Below are 22,664 nucleotides of genomic sequence, written 5' to 3'. Positions count from 1 at the left end.
CCTTTGTCTCTACCAGAAAATGAAAGGAATTGAAATTAAGAGAAGGGAGAGATTGAAGTGTGGTGCCAAGATTGAAAGGAGAAAGAGGTTGAGGGATAGTGAGGGACGTTGGAGAAGAGAGTAAAAAGAGGCCGCTTACCAGATTTGAAATTGGTGAGATGTTTCTTGGGCTGGTTGGTCTGAGGACCTGAGATCGTAGGTGGATCTTTCTCATGGAGCAAAGAGCAGGAGGACAGGGGATTGGCCTCCCAAGGGAGGTCCCCTGATCTGAGTCACGGCACCAAATTTCATGCGCCTCCATGTGAAGAGACCACCAAATAGGCCTTGTGTGAGCAATAAAGCTTTTAATCACCGGGGTGCAGGTGGGCTGAGTCCAAAAAGAGAGTCAGTGAAGGGAGATAAGGGTGGGGCCGTTTGATAGGATTTGGGTAGGTAAAGGAAAATTACAGTCAAAGGGGGTTTGTTCTCTGGCGGGCAGGAGTGGGGGTCACAAGGTGCTCAGTGGGGGTGCTTTTTGAGCCAGGATGAGCCAGGAAAAGGACTTTCACAAGGTAATGTCATCAGTTAAGGCAAGGACTGGCCATTTACACTTCTTTTGTGGTGGAATGTCATCAGTTAAGGTGGGGCAGGGCATATTTACTTCTTTTGTGTTTCTTCAGTTACTTCAGGCCATCTGGGCGTATACATGCAAGTCACAGGGGATGTGATGGCTTGGCTTGGCTTGTGCTCAGAGGCCTGACACTAACCCAGTATGACACCATCTTAATTTAACTAATTATATCTGCAAAGACCCTATTTCCAAGTAAGGTCACATTCTGAGGTTCCTGGTAAATATACATTTATAAGGACATTATTCAACCCACCACACTAAGTATCTCATTTTTTACGTAAATAATTTTTTAAAGAGATGTGTAGTTTAAAGATGTATAGAGTTTATAGAGTTTAAAGATTTAAAGAGATATATAGATATAAAGATTTTGTAGTTTAGGGATATAAGTTTTGGGAACAAATTTTCTGAAATTTTTGGAATGTTTCTTATTCTTAAAAAAAATGTATACATGTATGTGTGTGTGTATATATATACATATATATATATATGATTTTTGTTTTTTCAAAAAAGCAGATTTTTCCTCTGTAGCCTGACTGTACTCTTTCCTTTCTCTCTGCTCCTACATTGTTTCCCCAGGCTCCATGCTGCTTTTTTTCTGTTCATTTGGCATGGAATCATTGGAAAGCTAGTCAGGCCTGGCTTACCTGGGCACAGGTGTGGACTGGCCATGGTTCCCCTCACTGTCTACCTGAATGCTGTCAACATCCTCCCCTCAGATCTTAAGGACAGAGAATGAGTACCCGTGCACCTCACTTGGCCGAAAGGGTGGTCCCATGTGAACTGTACTGGAATCTTCTCTCACTACAAGGATGGCTGAATAACTACATACAGTTATAGCGTTGGGTCATACCAATGAATCTGTCATAATTCTTATGTCAGCAATAGTAAATATATAATTGCAGTCTTCGCAACACCCTTCTCCAATGGTCATTCCTGGCTCAGTCTCATTTCCAAATCTCTCCTCTAGGAAGTGATAATTTACACTCCAGCTGGTGATCGATCGTCTCAGAATGGTGCATGAGGTGAGCTGACAATGGCAGCCGGGGGAAGGAACGCCAGGGCCCAGGATGGAAATGAGGTAGTCTAAATTTTTACTTCTTGCCTATTAAAAAATTTTAAAATATTCAAATAAGAGTTATGTAAAATATTTGTCTTCATCATTTCAAAATTTCTTGGCCTCAGTTTTCAGAAGGCTTCATGGTTAAATTTGGAACATAATGGCAATTCTAAAACTGCTCTAAAGAGGTTTTCTTTAGGTCTAAGGATGTGAAAGTGTCCTTTGCATTTATTTTTTGTCTTTATTTACTTTGGATATATATATTCAAACACACACATATTCTTTTCTAGCTATTGAATTAAAACAATTTTCAATCTATGTCTTACAGCAGTAGTTTCTCATTTTCATTGCAGTATATTATGTATATTACTCAATTTTATGTACTATGGTTTGAATGTGTCCCCAAAGTTCATGCCTTGGAACTATTTTTTTTGGTGTTCCATACAAATTTATTGAATGAATACATAAATGGTCCAGTTGGAACACGATTTTGAAATCACAGTGGATGCCATGTTGCCCTACCCTTATCTAACCCCACCCACTCCCATTTAGCATGCAGTACTTACACTCCCAACAGCTTATGGTTTTCATGGGCTTCCTGTTTCCAGGGATTGCCCATGCCTGAAGAGGGATGCCTCCCCACCAAGCTCACACTCCCTATTCAGGGTCCACATCTCCATGACTGGCCAACGCAGAGGTATAAACTGTGGCCCCTTTCCCCCAAAAGGGACAATTCAGCAGAGTTATCATAGCTCAGAAGCCCTCAGTGGGATTGGCAGAGGCCTTTGTTGTGACTGCCTCAGAGCCCACTTCTCTCGCGGCTCAATCACATTCCTTTTGCCCCCTCTGAGATGTTATTCCCAAGAGCACCAACATGAAATTCACTGAACACAACTGTCCATCTCAGAGACTTGTCCCCAGAAACTCAACCTGCCACAGGGGTGCATACTTTCCAGACTTAACATGATTTTTCATCTAGTTTCTAGGATGAAGGTCAGACTATGAGGTAGAATTACAAAGTAGAAGAAAGTGTCCAGGCTGGGTGCAGTGGCTCACGCCTGTAATCCGAGGACTTTGGGAGGCTGAGGCAGGCGGATCACCTGAGGTCAAGAGTTCCAGACAAGCCTGGCCAATATGGAGAAACCCCGTCGCTACTAAAAATACAAAAATTAGCCGGCTGTTATGGTGGGCACTTGTAATCCCAGCTACTCGGGAGGCTGAGCTAGGAATTCAATCTGAGGGGTTCCATCGCTTGAACCCCAGAGGTGGAGGTTGCAGTGAGCCAAGAGCGAAACTCCGTCTAAAAAAAAAAAAAGGGTCCATTGATTGGCACCATTCTATTTTTGTGCTTCTCATCCATCTACTGTCATTTTTTCACCCAACCTTCTAGAATAACGACATCTTCCTACTATCCAGAGAGTCCCAGTCCTTTGAAGCACCTAGAGTCAGTTTTCCCACAACACCACAGGCTCCTATGTCACAAGTATTAAAAAGGCAATCAGATTCAACTCCTTCATGCTAACATGCTAGTGAAAACCCACTCCCTTTCATCTTCCCATGGAATCTAAGGAAGGAGGAATTGAAGGATTTCAACAGAAAGTGAAATGTCTCTCCTGATCCCCTGATAGAAACAAAGATGTTAGGTCACCCAGAATCAGGAAGATTTTAAAAGAACCTCACTATGGCCTTTCTTCCCCAACCTTCTGTGACACTGGCCAACCCATTCCTAATCTCAGCCTCTTCACCTCGGTGTGTTCTTTTGGGTTTGGAATGATGGTAGAAACAGTGACAAGGTCAAATGTGTTCTCCAAGGTAAGACCAAACCATTCATTCCAAAAGTACTTGGGTGTATACTATGTGTCAGTCTCCACACTAAGTACTCATGAGGATATCACAGTGGCAACAATAAACAAAGCCCTAAGGAACAGATAGAGTCTTGTTGAGGACAGAATTAAGGCTGTGAGCCTCAGGATCATGTCCTGAAATGGGCTATCAAAGTGATAACAGGTGCTACAGGATCAGCTAGCAGGGTCACCTAATCTAGCTTTGGGTAAGAGAAATTTCTCAATTAAAAAATAATTTAAGTTCTTTTTTTCATCACAATTCAGTCTTTTTTTCTCATATGTATTTGCAAAATAATATTTACCTTTTTATGTGTGATATATGCTAATACTTTCTATTTTTTATTTAACATATATTGGTTGTGGCCAGGCGTGGTGGCTCACGCCTGTAATCCCAGCACTTTGGGAGGCCAAGGCAGGCAGATGACCAGAGGTCAGGAATTTGAGACCAGCCTGGCCAACATGGCGAAATACCATCTCTAATAAAAATACAAAAAAATTAGCTGGGTGTGGAGTTGCACTCCTATAATCTCAGCTACTTGAGAGGCTGAGGCAGGAGAATCGCTTGAACCCAGGAGCTGGAGGTTGCAGTGACAGATCACACCACTGCACTCCAGCCTTGGTGACAGTGACAAAGTATGACTCTGTCTCCAAATATATATATATCTGAATCACAAAATTAAGTCAATCTCAACATATATATATTAAGTAAATCTTATATATATAAGTAAATCTCTCTATATATATCATATATATGATATCGTTAATTTTGTGATTCATTAAAGGATTGCAATCCATGGTTTGAAACAGTCTTTCCTCTTTTCCAGCCTTTGGAGTGGGAAAAGGCCCTACAGGTTAACAATTCAATAAAATGTAGAGAATTGTTGAGGGCACATTCATTAGTTCTTCAGAATACTATCCTACTATACCATTTAACATTTGGAAAAAGATGAGAAATTTTTGAAAATGATTTCTGTAAAATTATGTGGCTTAATCACACTCGATGGCTCAGTTTATTAAGAGAGGTGAGACATTTTTCCTGAACTGATGATTGTTTACAAACCATACTTTCTCACATGGCAATGTGAAAAATATTTTCTGAAAATTAAGAAAAAATGATAAATAATAGTTATATTAGTCAACTGTTGCTGTGATAATACTGTGTGACAACTCTGGAATCTTAGTGACTTACAACAACAAACATTAGTTTTCCTCCTCGGTAGATCTGCAGGGTGGCTGGAATGGTTTGGCTTTAGGCTATGGCTTAGGTTTTCTGGGGAGGTCATTAAAGGCCTCTGCTCTGTAGTAGCACACTCTTACTTCATCTGCATCTGTTGGCCAGGGCAAGTCGTGTCGCTGAGCACAACATCAATGGGTGGGGAACTAAACTTCTGCTGAGAACAATAGGAAGCGTGAGGAAGGAAGAATCCTGAGCCAATAATACATTCTATTACACTAGCCAATAGTTCCAGAACCCTGTCTCTATTTCATTCACTTATTTCTGAGTCATGAGAGTCACTGCTCAAAATAGGAAATTGGGCCGGGTGCAGTGGCTCACGCCTGTAATCCCAGCACTTTGGGAGGCCGAGGCAGGCGGATCACGAGGTCAGGAGATCGAGACCATCATGGCTAACACGGTGAAACCCCGTCTCTACTAAAAATACAAAAAAATTATCTGGGCTTGGTGGCGGGCGCCTGTAGTCCCAGCTACTAGGGAGGCTGAGGCAGGAGAATGGTGTGAACCTGGGAGGCGGAGCTTGCAGTGAGCCAAGATAGCGCCACTGCACTCCAGCCTGGGCGGCAGAGCGAGACTCCATCTCAAAAAAAAAAAAAAAAAAAAGAAATTGGCTTTTTCTTTCATTACAAAACATTGTTACTTGATAAAAATAATTATTTTTAAGGGGTTGCATTTGCACTGTGCAGTATATTCAGTTGAAAATTGTACAAAAAGAGACACAAAATAGTCAAGCTACCTAGGGAAATGTATCCTTTTGATAATTTTGTACATTGCATATTGTGGCATCAGTGTGTGCTTCACATCTTGTAGTAAATAACCAGCTGTGGATGAACTCAGAAAAATATGACAGCACTCACTTAGGAAAAAAGCACCTCTTTCTTAATTCCTTTATGATGAAGTTCTTGCTTTGACTGTATCATTTCTTTCCCCTTGGAGTCAGCACAGTTGTTTAATTCATAGAAGCTCCAAAATTGCTGAAATTATTTTATTCTCATGTTTTGATTCCTGTTCTGAATGCAGCTGTAGAAAAATTTTTCAGAGTAATGAACAATGTGTACGTGAATAAATGAAGCTGCTTGGTGAGGGAAATTAGTACAAAGTCAATTTTGTTTCCTCTTCAGTGCTCTATACCAGGGGTTGGCAAACCATGGCCCATGGCCCAAGTGTGGCCCATCACTTAGTTTTGTAAATAAAGTTTATTTATTACCTATGATTGCTTTTGTGCTATAACAGCAGGATTGAGTGCTTTTAACAAAGATCATATGGTCCAGAAAGGCTAAAATATTTACTATGTGGTCCTTTATAGAAAAATTTGTTGTCTCGGATTCAGAGGAACATGGCAGATGGGAGGCAGGACTAGATTGCAGCTCTGGACAGAGCAGCATGCGGGGGCTCACATTGTGAATTTTAGCTCCAGATCTCTGTAAGAACAAACCAGCAATCCAGAAAGGACCCACAGACCCTCTGAAGGAAGTGGACTGCTCCTGCAGGACCGGGGAGATACCCCAAATAGTGGGAAAGGGAGACCCTCCTCTTTTGAACACACACCCCAACTGGAGAAGCTGAAGGTCTGTTTGGGGGGAGAAGTTTCTGACTTTACCTGGAGCTCTGTCAAGTTAGAGAGCCAACTGAAATACAGGGGTGGAGGAAGGAGCAGAAAGGCCCTGGGAGCTCTCTGGGTTCCCATGCAGCCCATTCCTCCCTGGCACCACAGGGATCCATTGGGAGGGTGGCCAGAGGAGCAGGGGGTAAAACTCCACAGGGAGAAGGAATTCTTTAGCTGAACTTGGGGGAGGGAGCCAGTTGGTAGTGCAGACTTCATAGGCAGGGAAAGAACTAAAGCTCCTTTCTTTCGCAGCTGGGAGGTGAATAGCCTCAGGCAAGTTCTCAAGCCCATCTCACCCTCCACGTGGAAATAGACTCGGGGCTGTTGGGGTGGTTGGTGGGGAGGCGCTTGGTGTGGAGGCATGGTGGAAGTGAGACAGGTCCTTTGGTTTGCGTGGGAGCTGGGTGAGGCCTGTGACTGCCGGCTTTCCCACTTTCCTGACAATCTGCATGACTCAGCAAAGGCAGCCATAATCCTCCTAGGTACACAACTCCAGTGACCTGGGAATCTCATCCCCATCCCCCACAGCAGCCACAGCAAGACCTGCCCAAGGAGAATCTAAGCTTAGACACGCCTAGCCCCACTCCCACCTGATGGTCCTTCCCTATCCACCCTGGTAGTGGAAGACAAAGGACATATAATCTTGGGAGTTCTAGGGCCCCACCCACCGCCAGTCCCTCTCCACACTACTGCAGCTGATGCTTTCTGGAGAGTGCCACCTTTTGGCAGGAGGCCAACCAGCACAAAAACAGAGCATTAAACCACCAAAGCTAGGGACCTTCATGGAGTCCATTGCACCCTCCACCACCTCCGCCAGATCAGGCATGGGTATCCATGGCTGAGAGACCCATAGACGGTTCACATCACAGGGCTCTGTGCAGACCTGCACCAGACCAGAGCCAGGTAGACTCGTTGGGTAGCTAGACCCAGAAAAGAGACAATAATCACTGCAGTTCAGCTCACAGGAAGCCACATCCATAAGAAAAGGGGGAGAGTAATAAATCAAGGGAACACCCCATGGGACAACAGAATCTTAACAACAGCCTTCAGCCCTAGACCTTCCCTCTGCCAGAGCCTACCCAAATGAGAAGTAACCAGAAAACCAACTCTGGTAATATAATAAAACAAAGCTCTTCAACACCCCCCCAAAAATCACACTAGTTCACCAGCAACAGATCTAAACCAAAAAGGACTCCCTGATTTGCCTGAAAAAGAATTCAGGAGGTTAGTTATTAAACTAATCAGGGAGGGACCAGAGAAAGGCAAAGACCAATGCAAGGAAATCCAAAAAATGATACAAGAAGTGAAGGGAGAAATATTCAATGAAATAGATAGCTTAAAGAAAAAAACAACAAAAAGTTCAGGAAACTTTGGACACACTTTTGGAAATGCGAAATACTCTGGAAAGTCTCAGCAATAGAATTGAACAAGCAGAAGAAAGAAATTCAGAGCTTGAAGACAAGGTCTTTGAATTAACCCAATCCAACAAAAGAAAAAAGAATAAGAAAATATTAACAAAGCCTCCAAGAAGTCTGGGATTATGTTAAATGACCAAACCTAAGAATAATCAGTGTACCTGAGAAAGAAGAGAATTCTAAAAGCCTGGAAAATATATTTAGGGGAATAATGGAGGAAAACTTCCCCAGCCTTGCAAAAGACCTAGACATTCAAATGCAAGAAGCACAAAGAACACTTGGGAAATTCATCAAAAAAAGATCTTTGCCTAGGCATATTGTCATTAGGTTATCCAAAGTTAAGACAAAGGAAAGAAGAGCTGTGAGACAGAAGTGCCAGGTAACCTATAAAGGAAAACCTATCAGATTAACAGCAGATTTCTCAGCAGAAACTGTACAAGCTAGAAGGGATTGGGGACCTATCTTTAGCCTCCTCAAACAAAACAATTATCAGCCAAGAATTTTGTATCCAGTGAAACTAAGCATCATATATGAAGGAAAGGTACAGTCATTTTCAGACAAACAAATGCAGAGACAGTTCGCCATTAACTAAACAACCACTACAAGAACTGCTGAAAGGAGCTCCAAATCTTGAAACAAGTCCTGGAAACACATCAAAACAGAACCTCTTCAAAGCATGAATCTCACAGGACCTGTACAACAAAAATACAAGTTAAAAAGCAAAAACAAAAAGCAAAAATCAAAGTACACAGGCAACAAAGAGCATGACAAAAGCAACAGTACCTCAAATTTCAATACTAATGTTGAATGTAAATGGCCTAAATGCTCCGCTTAAAAGATACAGAACCGCAGAATGGATAAGAACTCACCAGCCAACTATCTGCTGCCTTCAAGAGATTGAACTAACACATAAGAACTCACATAAACTTAAAGTAGAGAGGTGAAAAAGGCATTTCATGCAAATGGACACCAAAAGTGAGCAGGGGTAGCTATTCTTACATCAGACAAAACAAACTTTAAAGCAACAGCTGTTACAAGAGTTAAAGAGGGACATTATATAATGGTAAAAGGCCTTGTCCAACCGAAAATATCACAATCCTAAACATATATTCACCTAATACTGGAGCTCCCAAATTTATAAAACAATTATTAATAGAGCTAAGAAATGAGATAGACAGCAACACAATAAGAATGGAGGGCTTCAATATTCCATGACAGCACTAGATAGGTCATCAAGACAGAAAGTCAACAAAGAAACAACGGATTTAAACCATACCTTGGAACAAATGGACTTAACAGATATATACAGAACATTTCATCCAACAACTGCAGAATACACATTCTATTCAACAGCACATAGAACTTTCTCCAAGATAGACCATGTGACAGGCCATAAAACGAGCCTCAATAAATTTAAGAAAATTGAAATTATATCAAGCACTCTCTCAGACCACAGTGGAATAAAACTGGAAGTTAACTCCAAAAGGAACCTTCAAAATCATGCAAATACATGGAAATTAAATAACCTGCTCCTGAATGAACATTGGGTCAAAAATGAAATCAAGATGGAAATTAAAAAATTCTTTGAGCTCAATGACAATAATGACACAGCCTATCAAAACATCTGGGATACAGCAAAGGTGGTGCTAAGAGGAAAGTTCATAGCCCTAAATGCCTACATCAAAAAGTCTGAAAGAGCACAAACAGACAATCTAAGGTCACACCTCAAGGACCTAGAGAAACAAGAATAAACCAAATCCAAACATAGCAGAAGAAAGGAAATAACCAGGATCAGAGCAGAACTAAATGAAATCAAAACAAACAAACAAACACAAAAGATAAATGAAACAAAATCTGGTTCTTTGAAGAGATAAATAAAATTGATAGACCATTAGCAAGATTAACCAAGAAAAGAAGAGAGAAAATCCAAATAACCTCACCAAGAAACTAAACAGGAGATATTACAACTGACACCACTGAAATACAAAAGATCACTCAAAGCTACTAGGAACACCTTTATGCACATACACTAGAAAACCTAGAAGAGATGGATAAATTCCTGGAAAAATACAACCCTCCTAGCTTGAATCGGTAAGAATTAGATACCCTGAACAGACCAATAACAAGCAGAGAGATTGAAATGGTAATTAAAACAGTACCAACAAAAAAGTCCGGGAGCAGACGGATTCACAACAGAATTCTACCAGACATTCAACGAAGAATTGGTACCAATCCTTTTGACACTATTCCACAAGATAGAGAAGGAACCCTCCCTAATTCATTCTGTGAAGCCAGCATCACCCTAATACCAAAACCAGGAAAGGACATAACCAAAAAAGAAAGCTACAGACTGGTATCTTTTATGACCATAGATGCTAAAATCCTTAACAAAATACTAGCTAACCAAATCCAACAACATATCAAAAAGATAATTCACCATGATCAAGTGAGTTTCATACCACGGATGCAGGGATGGTTTGACATATGCAAGTCAATAAATGTAATACACCACATAAACAGAATTAAAAACAACAATCACATGATAATTTCAATAGATGCAGAAAAAGCATTTGACAAAATCCAGCATCCCTTTATGATTAAAGCTCTCAGCAAAATTGGCATACAAGGGATATATACCTTAATGTAATAAAAGCCATCTATGACAAACCCACAGCCAACATAATACTGAATGGGGAAAAGTTGAAAACATTCCCTCTGAGAACTGGAACAAGACAAGGATGTCCACTCTCACCGCTCCTCTTCAACACAGTACTGGAAATCCTAGCCAGAGCAATCAGACAAGAGAAAGAAAGGGCATCCAAATTGGTAAAGAGGAAGTCAAACTGTCCCTGTTTACTGACAATATGATTGTTTACCTTGAAAACCCTAAGGACTCCTCTAGAAAGCTCCTAGAACTGATAAAATAATTCAACAAACTTTCTGGATACAAGATTAATATACACAAATCACTAGCTCTTCTATACATCAGCAGTGACCAAGTGGAGAATCAAATCAAGAACTCAACCCCTTTTACAATAGCTGCCAATAAAATAAAATAAAATAAAATAAAATAAAATAAAATAATAAAATAAAATACTTTGGAATATACCTAACAAAGGAATTGAAAGACCTCTACAAGGAAAACTACAAAACAATGCTGAAAGAAATCATAGATGACACAAACAAATGGAACATGCTCATGAATGGGTAGAATCAATATTGTGAAAATGACCATACTGCCAAATGCAATCTATACATTCAATGCAATCCCCATCAGAACACCACCATCATTCTTCACAGGATTAGAAAAAAAATTCTAAAATGTATATGGAACAAAAAAAGAGCCCACATAGCCAAAGCAAGACTAAGCAAAAAGAACAAATCTGGAGGCAACACACTACCTGATTTCAAACTATACTATAAGGCCATAGTCATCAAAACAGCATGGTACTGATATAAAATAGGCACATAGACCAATGGAACAGAATAGAGAACCCAGAAATAAATTCAAATACTTACAGCCAACTGATCTTTGACAAAGCAAAGAAAAACATAAAGTGGGGAAAGGACACCCTTTTCAACAAATGGTGCTGGGATAATTGGCTAGCCACATGTAGGAGAATGAAACTGGATCCTCATCTCTCACTTTATGCAAAAATCAACTCAAGATGGATTAAAGAGTTAAACCCAAGACCCGAAACTATAAAAATTCTAGAAGTTAACCTTGGAAAAACCCTTCTAGACATTGGCTTAGGCAAGGATTTCATGACCAAGAACCCAAAAGCAAATGCAATAAAAACAAAGATAAATAGCTGGGACCTAATTAAACTAAAGATCTTTTGCATGGCAAAAAGAACAGTCAGCAGAGTAAACAGACAACCCACAGAGTGGGAGAAAAATCTTCACAATCTATACATCTGACAAAAGACTAAAATCCAGAATCTACAATGAACTCAAACCAATCAATAAGAAAAAAACAAGCCCATCAAAAAGTGGGCTAAGGATGTGAACAGACAATTATCAAAAGAAGATATGCAAATGGCCAACAAACATATGAAAAAATGCTCAACATCACTAATGATCAGGGAAATGCCAATGAAAACCACAGTGCGATACCACCTTACTCCTGCAAGAATGGCCATAATAAAATATAAAAAAACAGTAGATGTTGGCGTCAATGTGGTGAACAGGGAACACTTCTACACTGCTGGTGGGAATGTAAACTAGTACAGCCACTGTGGAAAACAGTATGGAGATTCCTTAAAGAACTAAAAGTAGATCTACCATTTGATCCAGCAATCCCACTACTGACCATCTACCCAGAGGAAAAGAAGTCATTATTCAAAAAAGATACTTGCACACACATATTTATAGCAGCACAATTCACAATTGCAAAATCATGGAACCAACCCACATGCCCATCAATCAACGAGTGGACAAACTGTGGTATATATGATGGAATACTATGCAGCCATAAAAAGGAATGAACTAACAGAATTTGCAGTGACCTGGATGAGATTGGAGACTATTATTCTAAGTGATATAACTCAGGAATGGAAAACCAAACATAGTATGTTCTCACTGATATGTGGGAGCTGAGCTATGAGGATACAAAGGCAGAAGAATGATACAATATACTTCGGGGACTTGAAGGGAAGAGTGGTAGGTGGGCCAAGGATAAAAGACAACATACATGGTGTAGTGTATACTGCTCAGGTGATGGGTGCACCAAAATCTCACAAATCACCTCTAAAGAACTTAGTCATGTAAATAAATACCATCTGTACCCCAATAACTTATGGAAAAATAAAATAAAATAGAAGAAAAATTTACCATCTCTTGCTCTATGTAGTTATTATTTAACAAAAGAATTGTTTCAAAAATGCAAATGTTTTCAAATGTAAATACTCCTAATTTCTTAAAAAGTGAAATGCATATTTTCTATCCTCACATCCACTGGGGGATTATATTTTGATTGAGGAAGATCTGGCAACCCTAGCTTAGGAGATATGAATGCAAGTCAGCATGGGCTAGGTTATGCTGCAGTAACAAACAAACCCAGCTCTCAGTGCCTTAACATGATAGATTTATTTCTCACTCCTGCTGAGTGTCCATCATAGGTGAGCAAGGTCACTCCAAGACCCAGGTGGTTGGAGCAGCTGCAATCTGGAGAGCATCTGACCACCTTAGCAGAGGGAAAAGAATGAAGGTACTCATGCACTGGTGTTAAAACTTCTTTCCAGAGGTGACACATACCACTTTTATCTGGCCAAAGCAAGGTATATGGTTATACATAATCTTAAGGTGGTGAGAAGTTTAATTCTGTTATATGCTTAGGGGAGAGAGAGAGAGAGAGAGAGAGAGAGAGAAATATTTGGTAGATAGCACTAATTACTACTAAAGTAAGAAACAAACAATAGCCATTTCAGAAAGTGGCTTCATTACAGCAGGAGAGTGGCCACAGCTTTACAGGCAGCAAAGCCTGTAATGTCTCTGAGATGGAGATTTGCAGTGATGGGAAGTGGTACAGAAATCCCTTTTAACTTCCTTTCTCTGCTCTTCTGTTCCAGGGCTTCATCTGGAACAGATGCTCTGGTTGGTATAAATTCCTCCTGGAGAATGTTAGATTATTAATTTTCTGTTTCCAGTGTTACTGTAACTTCGGATATTTTTGCTTTCATAGGTATTTGATTTATTGGTTGGGACTGTTAGATCTAATCACCAGCTGGTTTCCAACCTAACTTGGAAATTCTGCACTTTTTTTTTAAGTGAACATTATGCCAAACTAAAAATATTTTAAAGTGCGTAGAAAAAGCAAACCAACAAAATCTACCATCTAGGTGCAAATTTTCAAGCTGGTACCACAAATGAAGCTTTTTACTTATTTTTTTTAATTCCAAACTATCATTCGTGGATAGAGACAGTGCATCAAAACTGCTGGAAATGGAAACTGAACACAAGTCAATCTGCTGTTTCAATTACTTGAAACCTCTGCTTTAAAAGCATTTTGTTTTGTTTTGTTTTTGTCTCTAACCTTCTAAATGGTTCTGGAGGGAGCACAGCTATGGTGGACATAATGGGTGCATCCAACATCACCACAGAGGGAAAGGGACACAGGTGAGGTTTCAGCCTAGAGGAGAGAATGGAAAGTTGCTGAGGTTACCTTGACCATTTTTGATGGTGGAAGCCAATGAGAGTCCATGAAAGAGGCTGTGACAACTGAAATTCCTATATTTTTTGTGTTTCTGTGCCTACTTGTCATTTACTGCTTTTTTCTTTTGAACCTGATTGATTTCTAGAAAGTTCTGATTGATCTCTAGAAAGTTCCATAGGCATTTATATGCAAATCTCCTTCTCTTTTGTTCCTTTTTTTTTTCCCTTTCCGAGGCAGAGTCTCTGTTGCCCGGGCTGGAGTGCAGTGGCTGCTCTCCTCTCACTGCAACTTCCGCCTCCCAGGTTTAAGTGATTCTCGTGCCTCAGCCTCGTGAGTAGCTGGGATTACAGGCGCACACCACAACACCCAGCTAATTTTTTGTATTTTTAGTAGAGAACAGGGTTTTACCATGTTGGCCAGGCTCGTCTTGAACTCCTTCTTGATGATGGAATTCACAGTTGAAGCTCAAACACAAAATCATGTCAGCACCAGGCTAGTCAGAACCCATCTGAGAAAAGCCAAGATTCTAACATCAGGAAATCAGGAATAAATCACACGATGAGCTGCAGGGCGTTGGCGGGGGGGGGCAGAAATTTTTGACGGTTGTGCCTGGCACATAACAGACACTCAAAAAATACCTTCTGAATAGACAAGCATCAAAGTGCAAGGCAGGAGTGAAGTTGGAATGGAAGAGCAAGGAAATCTAGGAAAAGAGGTATGGAGGGAAGAAGGACTCCAGAGTGTTTACTGTCAATACAGAGTATTGAAAAGAAAAGAAGTCCAGAGAGGAGGTGTCTGCAGCTAGCCTGTGTGTCTTGGACTCAAAGAGTGTCAGGCAGGCTTCAAAGGCCAGAGGCAAGGCAGATAAAACAGATTTTTAAAAATTGAAGTGAAAAGAAACAGATTTTATTTTGAGAATTTATACACTGAGAGTAGGCAGCACTGATGTAAAGTGAAAAAGGAATTTTTTAATGTCATGCCTTCATTTGTACACCACCTACAGCTTCAAAATCCTTTTATATGTATCCGTCTAATCCTTGAGGTGGGTATGAGCCTCTTTTGGCGGTCGGCAAGGATGGGAAAGATGACATGATTTCACGACTCATAGAGAAAGTGATGGAGCTGTAGCTTGAATTCTTTTACTTCAAATCCACAATGCCATGCCTCGCTCCAGTGAAGGACGGACTGCTGTTCTGTCTCCTAAAACGCACACAGCTCGCCTGGGTAAGTCTCCAGTGAAGTGTGCCGAAGTGAGTTCCTTGTTAGTGAGCTCTGTTTTTCTCCTGGTGCTCCGTCGATAAAGGAGCAGTTTGGGGACTGCTGTTCTGTGATCTGAGGAATAACAGCAAGGATTTTCTGGTTTTTCTAAAGGGAGCCACTTATGGGAATGCAGAGATGGTTTAGCAACAGCTGTGAAATATGGTTTCATAATGAATACTTTGGGGATGGAATGAATATGTTTAGTATTTTTGTTTTTCTCACTGTTGAGAAGAGGTGAAGAGAGATGGTGGGAGGTGAGGTCCTAAGTGTACAGGGGATGTTGAGAACTGATCTAAAAGCCATCCTGGCCAGTATGATCTCGGTGGCAATTTGAGTGCAGTATAATCGAGACAGTAGCTACAGGGCTGGTGTTTCCTGGCAAGGGATGCATTTTAAAATTGTCGTGGGTGACTGATTTGACCTGCCTTTGCTGGTGCTTAGTTGTTGAACAGTGAGGTGGAGACGAAGATTTTCAGCAAACCTTCAGGGACTTACTCGTTCTGAAATGAGTGAGCACTCAAGTACCGTTTCCTCCTGGATAGATGTGACTGAATTTGGGCTCAATTATTAAGAGGCCTCTTTCTTATGTCTGTTTTAAAATTTATGGAGGGAGATAAAACAGGGAAAAAAACACCCCATTTTTGGTATAAAGGCTTTTCTTTATATCCCTCTTTCAATCTCCCTGCCCTCTTAATCATCCAGAAGGCAAGACTTTCGAGCCTCATGAAGCCAGCTTTATCTGACAGGATGGACAGGGAAAGGCCCTGGGCATGTTGGAGGGGATGAGGCCACAAAAGGATGGCAGCTGGTGCTTTTTTCAGAATTTTGCTTGTATCCTCTGGTCATTTTTATTCACTTTTGTCATTTTGCCATTTTTGCGCAGTGATGAGTGTAGGACAAGCAAGGAGGTGTTGCAGCTGTGTGGGGTCTGGTTGGAGCTCCCCCCCCAGGAGGGGAATGTCCTACTTGAAGATTAGGGAGAGGCAGGCTTCTTCTAAAGTGTGAGTCCCTTGGTCAAGAGGTCCTAGAAAATAAGGACCAATACTAGGTAAGCCTGTAGGTGTGCTTCTGGCACCCTGATACACTACCTGTAAAACACTGACAATTACACAGGGTCAGATAAACTTTTTAAAATACAAATTTAGGCCAGGTGCAGTGGTTCACACCTGTAATTCCAGCACTTTGGGAGGCTGAGGCAGGCGGATCACTTGAGGTCGGAAGTTCGAGACCAGATGGGGTTTAAAATACTAAAAATACAAAAATTAGCCAGGCATGGTGGTGTGTGCCTGTAGTCCCAACTACTCAGGATGCTGAGGCACAGAAATCGCTTCAACCCGGGAGGCAGAGGTTGCAGTGAGCTGAGATCATGCCACTGCACACCAGCATGGGTGGCAGAGGGAGACTGTCTCAAAAAAAAAAAAAAAAATTAAATGTATGTTCTTCCATATTTTATGGGCCTGCAGAGTGCATGCTATGAAACTTACTCAGGTGGAGTGGATTCTGCTCAGGAAAACAGAGACCTTTTATTTCAATTAGCATATGATGTAAAAATCGCACATATAGTAGAAAAAGCAATTACATACATATATGCTGCCATTGAAGACTTTCTTTCCCAAATGTGAAGGTAATAGCTAACTCACTTTATGTCTTATTTTCCTATGTTCCCTTCCCCACCCACACTTATATGTGCGTTACCTGAATTTTGTCTGGATATTTCTGATGACAACATCGTCTCTTCCTGATCAACCCATATTATCGCTTCCGATATCCACTATGCTTTGCATGTGTCCTAAGACGTAGGGAATTTTCTTTATAATGAATGATTAACTTTTGTTCATTGCTTTCTGTTCATTGGAATTACATGTGGAGTATTCACAAATGAAGATCACCCTCTGTTTCTCTAGGATAACATGTGGGTCAGAGATCTTAGTTGAAAGCCCTAGAAGCCATCTCTGGCTGATGTAAGCAGAGGATTATTGGGCAGATCACAGAATTGTCTTAATTAGAGTGGGTCCATGAGCCTGACCTGAAAAAATTTAGACAGCAAGTCAAAGGGAAAGAAATCAAAAGCTCCAAAGAGGTACAACCTGTTTTGTTTTATTTTATTTTATTTTATCTTATTTTATTCTTTTGGAGACAGGGCCTCACTCTGTCGCCTAGGCTGGAGTGCAGTGGAGTGATCATGGCTCACTGTAGCCTTGACCTCCCAGGCTCAAGTGATCTTCCCACCTCAGCCTCCTGAGTAGCTGGGACTACAGGTGCACACCACCATGCCCCGCTAATTTTTGCATTTTTGTATTTTTTGTAGAGATGGGGTTTAGCCACATTGGCCAGGCTGGTCAGGAACTCTTGAGCTCAAGCGATCCCACCTCAACCTCCCACAGTGCCGAGATTTTAGGCATGAGCACTGTGCCCGGCCTTGTGTTATTTTTTTTGCAGGAGCTTTCCTTCTGTCATTGGTTTATTGAGTGATTAATTTTTTAGGCATGATTTATACATGCTGGGAATCTACGTTCTCCAGAAAATGTGGGATAAATTCATTTCTGCTTGACGCCTTTGGCTTCTCTCAGTCTAATAATGAAGGGGTGAAGCTAGCTAGGGCTCCCGTAATTGGTGCTCTGTGAATATTAAACTCTTCCTGATGACGTTTACCTTTTTATTCTTGTCCTCGAGTATGTACAGGAAAGGTGAAGACTCTGCATTCATTTTTCATTGCAGCTGTAACAAATCACCAATAATTTAGCAGCTTAAACACAAATTATTTTACAATTCTGTAGGCCAGAAGTCTGACACAGATCTCAGCAGACTACAATCAGGTGTCACAGGGCTGCGCTCCTTTCTGTAGGCTTCAGGAGATCCTGGATCTCTGTTCCCCTGCTGGCTATCAGTTGAGGTCTACTCCCAGCTTCTAGAAGCTACTTGAATTCCATGGCTTGTAGCCTTTTCCTCCGTTTTCAAAGCCAGCATTGGTGGGCTGACTCCCTCTCATGCATTGAATCTGTCTTGATTATTTTCCTCTTGTCTCTGACCAAAGCTAGGAAAGATTGTCCAATTTTAAGGACTCCTGTGATTAGACTGGGCCCACCTGGATCATCTAGTATGATCTCCCACTCCAAGATTTATGCCTTCAGTTGTATCTGCAAAGTCCCTCTTGCCACAGCTTCCAGAGATCAGGGTGTGACATCCTTGGGAGGGGGAAGATTATTCTGCTGGCCACAGATTCTACTGGGGTTCGTTCTGAAAATCATTGGCACGTGTATCTATAAGTCTTCTTCACCCTCGAGCAGGCAGATGTGCTGCCTTCGAAAGTGCTTAGATGTTATAGTCACCTGTCGCGAGCCCCGAGCTCTCGGGAGCCGGGCTGTGCACAGCACAACGTGGAGCCAGCCTGTCCCCAAGGTCAGCTCTTGTTATCTATTAAGCAAAGGAGCCAATAACCAGGCCAGTTAGGGTGGAATCTCACTCTGGTCCACGGAGTCCCCTTTACTTTCTACGTAAAATCCAATGAGATACTTTCTTGGGTGTTTGATGCTTTGCTGATTTGAAAATGCAACCTTCTCGGGGCAAGGCCAGCATTTCTCGGAAGGGGCTTACATGTCTGTTCTTTGGAGCTGTGGGCAAAGAGCCTATCTCTTCAGGGAACATAAGCAGTTACAGATGTTTGCTGGGGCTCTGGAAATTGAGTGAGCAGAGCCACATGAGTGATTGCTCAGTAGTAACAGTTGATCTTTGGCTGTTTCCCAGAATATTTCTACGTGTTGTGAAAAGCAGTCATTGGTGCTTAGAGAATGACTGTTGCCATGGATACCTGGTTGTTCTAATCGGTCCCACGAGCTAACTGTTTGTAGGAACAGGTCTTCTCCTGCCCCAGCCATGTGGCTCTGCTGCCCTGTGGGCACACCTGATTATCAGAGCATAAGCAGCTGATGAAACTGGACCAATGCATCTGTTCCTGGGTGTCTCCTGACTTTGCACCAGTGACAACGTTTGGCCAGTGTCTCTCTTCAGTGCTGAAGCGGTCAGAGAGAAAGCCCAGAAGCTGATGGCAGTCACCTTCTATGGAAAAAACCTGCCACAGCAAGAAGGATGCACACACAGAGGGAGAGCTTACCTGGCTTCATTGGGCCAGATCCTAGACCTCCTAGGACCCAGGCACATTTTCTTGTCTTACTTTTTTTTTTCCTTTTGTTTTATTATACTTTAAGTTCTGGGATACATGTGCAGAAGGTGCAGGTTTGTTAAATAGGTACACACGTGCCATGGTGGTTTGCTGCAACCATCAACCCATTATCTACATTAGGTATTTCTCCTAATGCTATCCCTCCATTAACCCCCACCCCCTGACAGGCCATGGTGTATGATGTTCCCCTCCCTGTGTCCATGTGTTCTCATTGTTAAACTCCCACTTATGAGTGAGAACATGTGGTGTTTGGTTTTCTGTTCCTGTGTTAGTTTGCTGAGAATGATGGTTTCCAGCTTCATCCATGTCCCTGCAAAGGACACAAACTCATCCTTTTTTATGGCTGCATAGTATTCCATGGTGTATATGTGCCACATTTTCTTTATCCAGTCTATCATTGATGGGCATTTGGGTTGGTTCCAAGTCTTTGCTATTGTGAATAGTGCTGCAATAAACATATGTGTGCATGTGTCTTTATAGTAGAATGATTTATAGACCTTTGGGTATATACCCATTGATGGATTGCTGGGTCACATGGTATTTCTGGTTCTAGATCCTTGAGGAATCACCACACTGTCTTCCACAGTGGTTGAACTAATTTACACTCCCACCAACAGTGTAAAAGCATTCCTATTTCTCCACATCCTCTCCAGCACCTGTTATTTCCTGACTTTTTAATGACTGCCATTCTAACTAGAGTGAGATGGCATCTCACTGTGGTTTTGATTTGCATTTCTCTAATGACCAGTGATGATGAGCTTTTTCCTATATGTTTGTTGGCCGCATAAATGTCTTCTTTTGAAACGTGTCTGTTCATATCCTTTGCCCACTTTTTGATGAGGTTGTTTGTTTGTTTTTGTAAATTTGTTTAAGTTCCTTATAGATTCTGGATATTAGCCCTTTGTCAGATGGATAGCTTGCAAAATTTTTCTCCCATTCTTTAGTATGCCTGATGATATCCTTGGGAGGGGATCACTCTGATGATAGTTTGTTTTGCTGTGCAGAAGTTCTTTAGTTTAGTTAAATCCCATTTGTCAGTTTTGGCTTTTGTTGCCATTGCTTTTGGTGTTTCATTCATGAAGTCTTTGCCCATGCCTATATCCTGAATGGTATTGCCTAGGTTTTCTTCTAGGGTTTTTATGGTTTTAAATCTTACGTTTAAGTCTTTAATCCATCTTGAGTTAACTTTTGTATAAGGTGTAAGGAAGGGGTCCAGTTTCAGTTTTCTGCACATGGCTAGCCAGTTTCCCAGCACCATGTATTAAATAGAGGCTTCTTTCCCCATTGCTAGTTTTTGCCAGGTTTGTCAAAAATCAGATGGTTGTGGATGTGTGGTGTTATTTCTGAGGCCTCTGTTCTGCTCCATTGGTCTATATATCTGTTTTGGTACCACTACCATGCTGTTTTGGTCACTATAGCCTTGTGGTATAGTTTGAAGTCAGGTAACATGATGACTCCAGCTTTGTTCTTTTTGCTTAGGCTTTGCTTGGCTATACAAGCTCTTTTTTGGTTCCATATGAAATTTAAGGTAGTTTTTTCTAATTCTGTGAAGAAAGTCAATGATAGCTTGATGGGGATAGCATTGAATCTATAAATTACTTTGGGCAGTATGGCCATTTTCATGATATTGATTCTTCCTATCCACGAGCATGGAATGTCTTTCCATTTGTTTGTGTCCTCTCTTATTTCCTTGAGCAGTGGTTTATAGTTCTCCTTGAAGAGGTCCTTCACATCCCTTGTAAGTTGTATTCCTAGGTATTTTATTCTCTTTGTAGCAATTGTGAATGGGAGTTCACTCATGATTTTCTTCTATGTTTGTCTATTATTGGTGTATAGAAATGCTTGTGATTTTGGACATTGATTTTGTATCCTGAGGCTTTGCTTATCAGCTTAAGGAGATTTTGGGCTGAGACAATGGGGTTCTCTAAATATACAATCATGTCATCTGCAAACAGAGACAATTTGACTTCCTCTCTTCCTATTCAAATACGCTTTATTTCTTTCTCTTGCCTGATTGCCCTGGCAGAAACTTCCAATACTATGTTGAATAGGAGTGGTGACAGAGGGCATCCTCGTGTGATGCCAGTTTTCAAAGGGAATGCTTCCAGCTTTTGCCCATTCAGTATAATATTGGCTGTGGGTTTGTCATGAATAGCTCTTATGATTTTGAGATACATTCCATCAATACCTAGTTTATTGAGAGTTTTTAGCATGAAGCGGTGTGGAATTTTATCGAAGGTCTTTTCTGCATCTATTGAGATGATCATGTGGTTTTTGTCATTGGTTCTGTTTATGTGATGGATTACATTTATTGATTTGCGTATGTGGAACCAGCCTTACATCCCAGGGAAGAAGCCGACCTGATCATGTTGGATAAGCTTGTTGATGTGCTGCTGGATTTGGTTTGCCAGTATTTTATTGAGGATTTTCACATCAATGTTCATCAGGGATATTGGCCTGAAATTTTCTTTTTTTGTTGTGTCTCTTCTGGGTTTTGTTATCAGGATGATGCTGGCCCCATAAAATGAGTTAGGGAGGAGTCCCTCTTTTTCTATTGTTTGGAATAGATTCAGAAGGAATGGTACCAGCTCCTCTTTGTACCTCTGGTAGCATTTGGCTGTGAATCCTTCTGGTCCTGGGCTTTTTTAGTTGGTAGGCTATTAATTACTGCCTCAATTTCAGAACTTGTTGATCTATTCAGGGATTGATTTCTTTCTGGTTTAGTCTTGGGAGGGTGTATGTGTCCAGGAATTTATCAATTTTTTCTAGATTTTCTAGTTTATTTGCGTAGAGCTGTTTATAGTATCCTCTGATGGTAGTTTGTATTTCTGTGGGATCAGTGGTGATATCCCTTTTATCATTTTTTATTGTGTCTATTTGATACTTCTCACTTTTCTTCTTTAGTCTGGCTAGTGGTCTATCTATTTTGTTAATCTTTTCAAAAATCAGCTCCTGGATTCATTGATTTATTTCAAGGCTTTTTCATGTCTCTATCTCCTTTAGTTCTGCTCTGATTGTAGATATTTCTTGTCTTCTGCTAGCTTTTGAATTTGTTTGCTCTTGCTTCTCTAGTTCTTTTAATTGTGATGTTAGGGTGTCAATTTTAGATCTTCCCTGCTTTCTCCTGTGGGCATTTAGTGCTATAAACTTTCCTCTAAACACTGCTTTAGCTATGTCCCAGAGATTCTGATATGTTGCATTCTCTTCGGTTTCAAAGAGCTTATTTATTTCTGCTTTAGTTTCGTTATTTACCCAGTAGCCATTCAGGTGCAGGTTGTTCAGTTTCTATATTGTTGTGTGGTTT

The sequence above is a fragment of the Gorilla gorilla genome, chromosome 13 (genome assembly GCF_029281585.2).
Source record: "Gorilla gorilla gorilla isolate KB3781 chromosome 13, NHGRI_mGorGor1-v2.1_pri, whole genome shotgun sequence".
Classification (NCBI taxonomy): domain Eukaryota; kingdom Metazoa; phylum Chordata; class Mammalia; order Primates; family Hominidae; genus Gorilla; species Gorilla gorilla.
Note: the sequence above shows the minus strand (reverse complement) of the source record.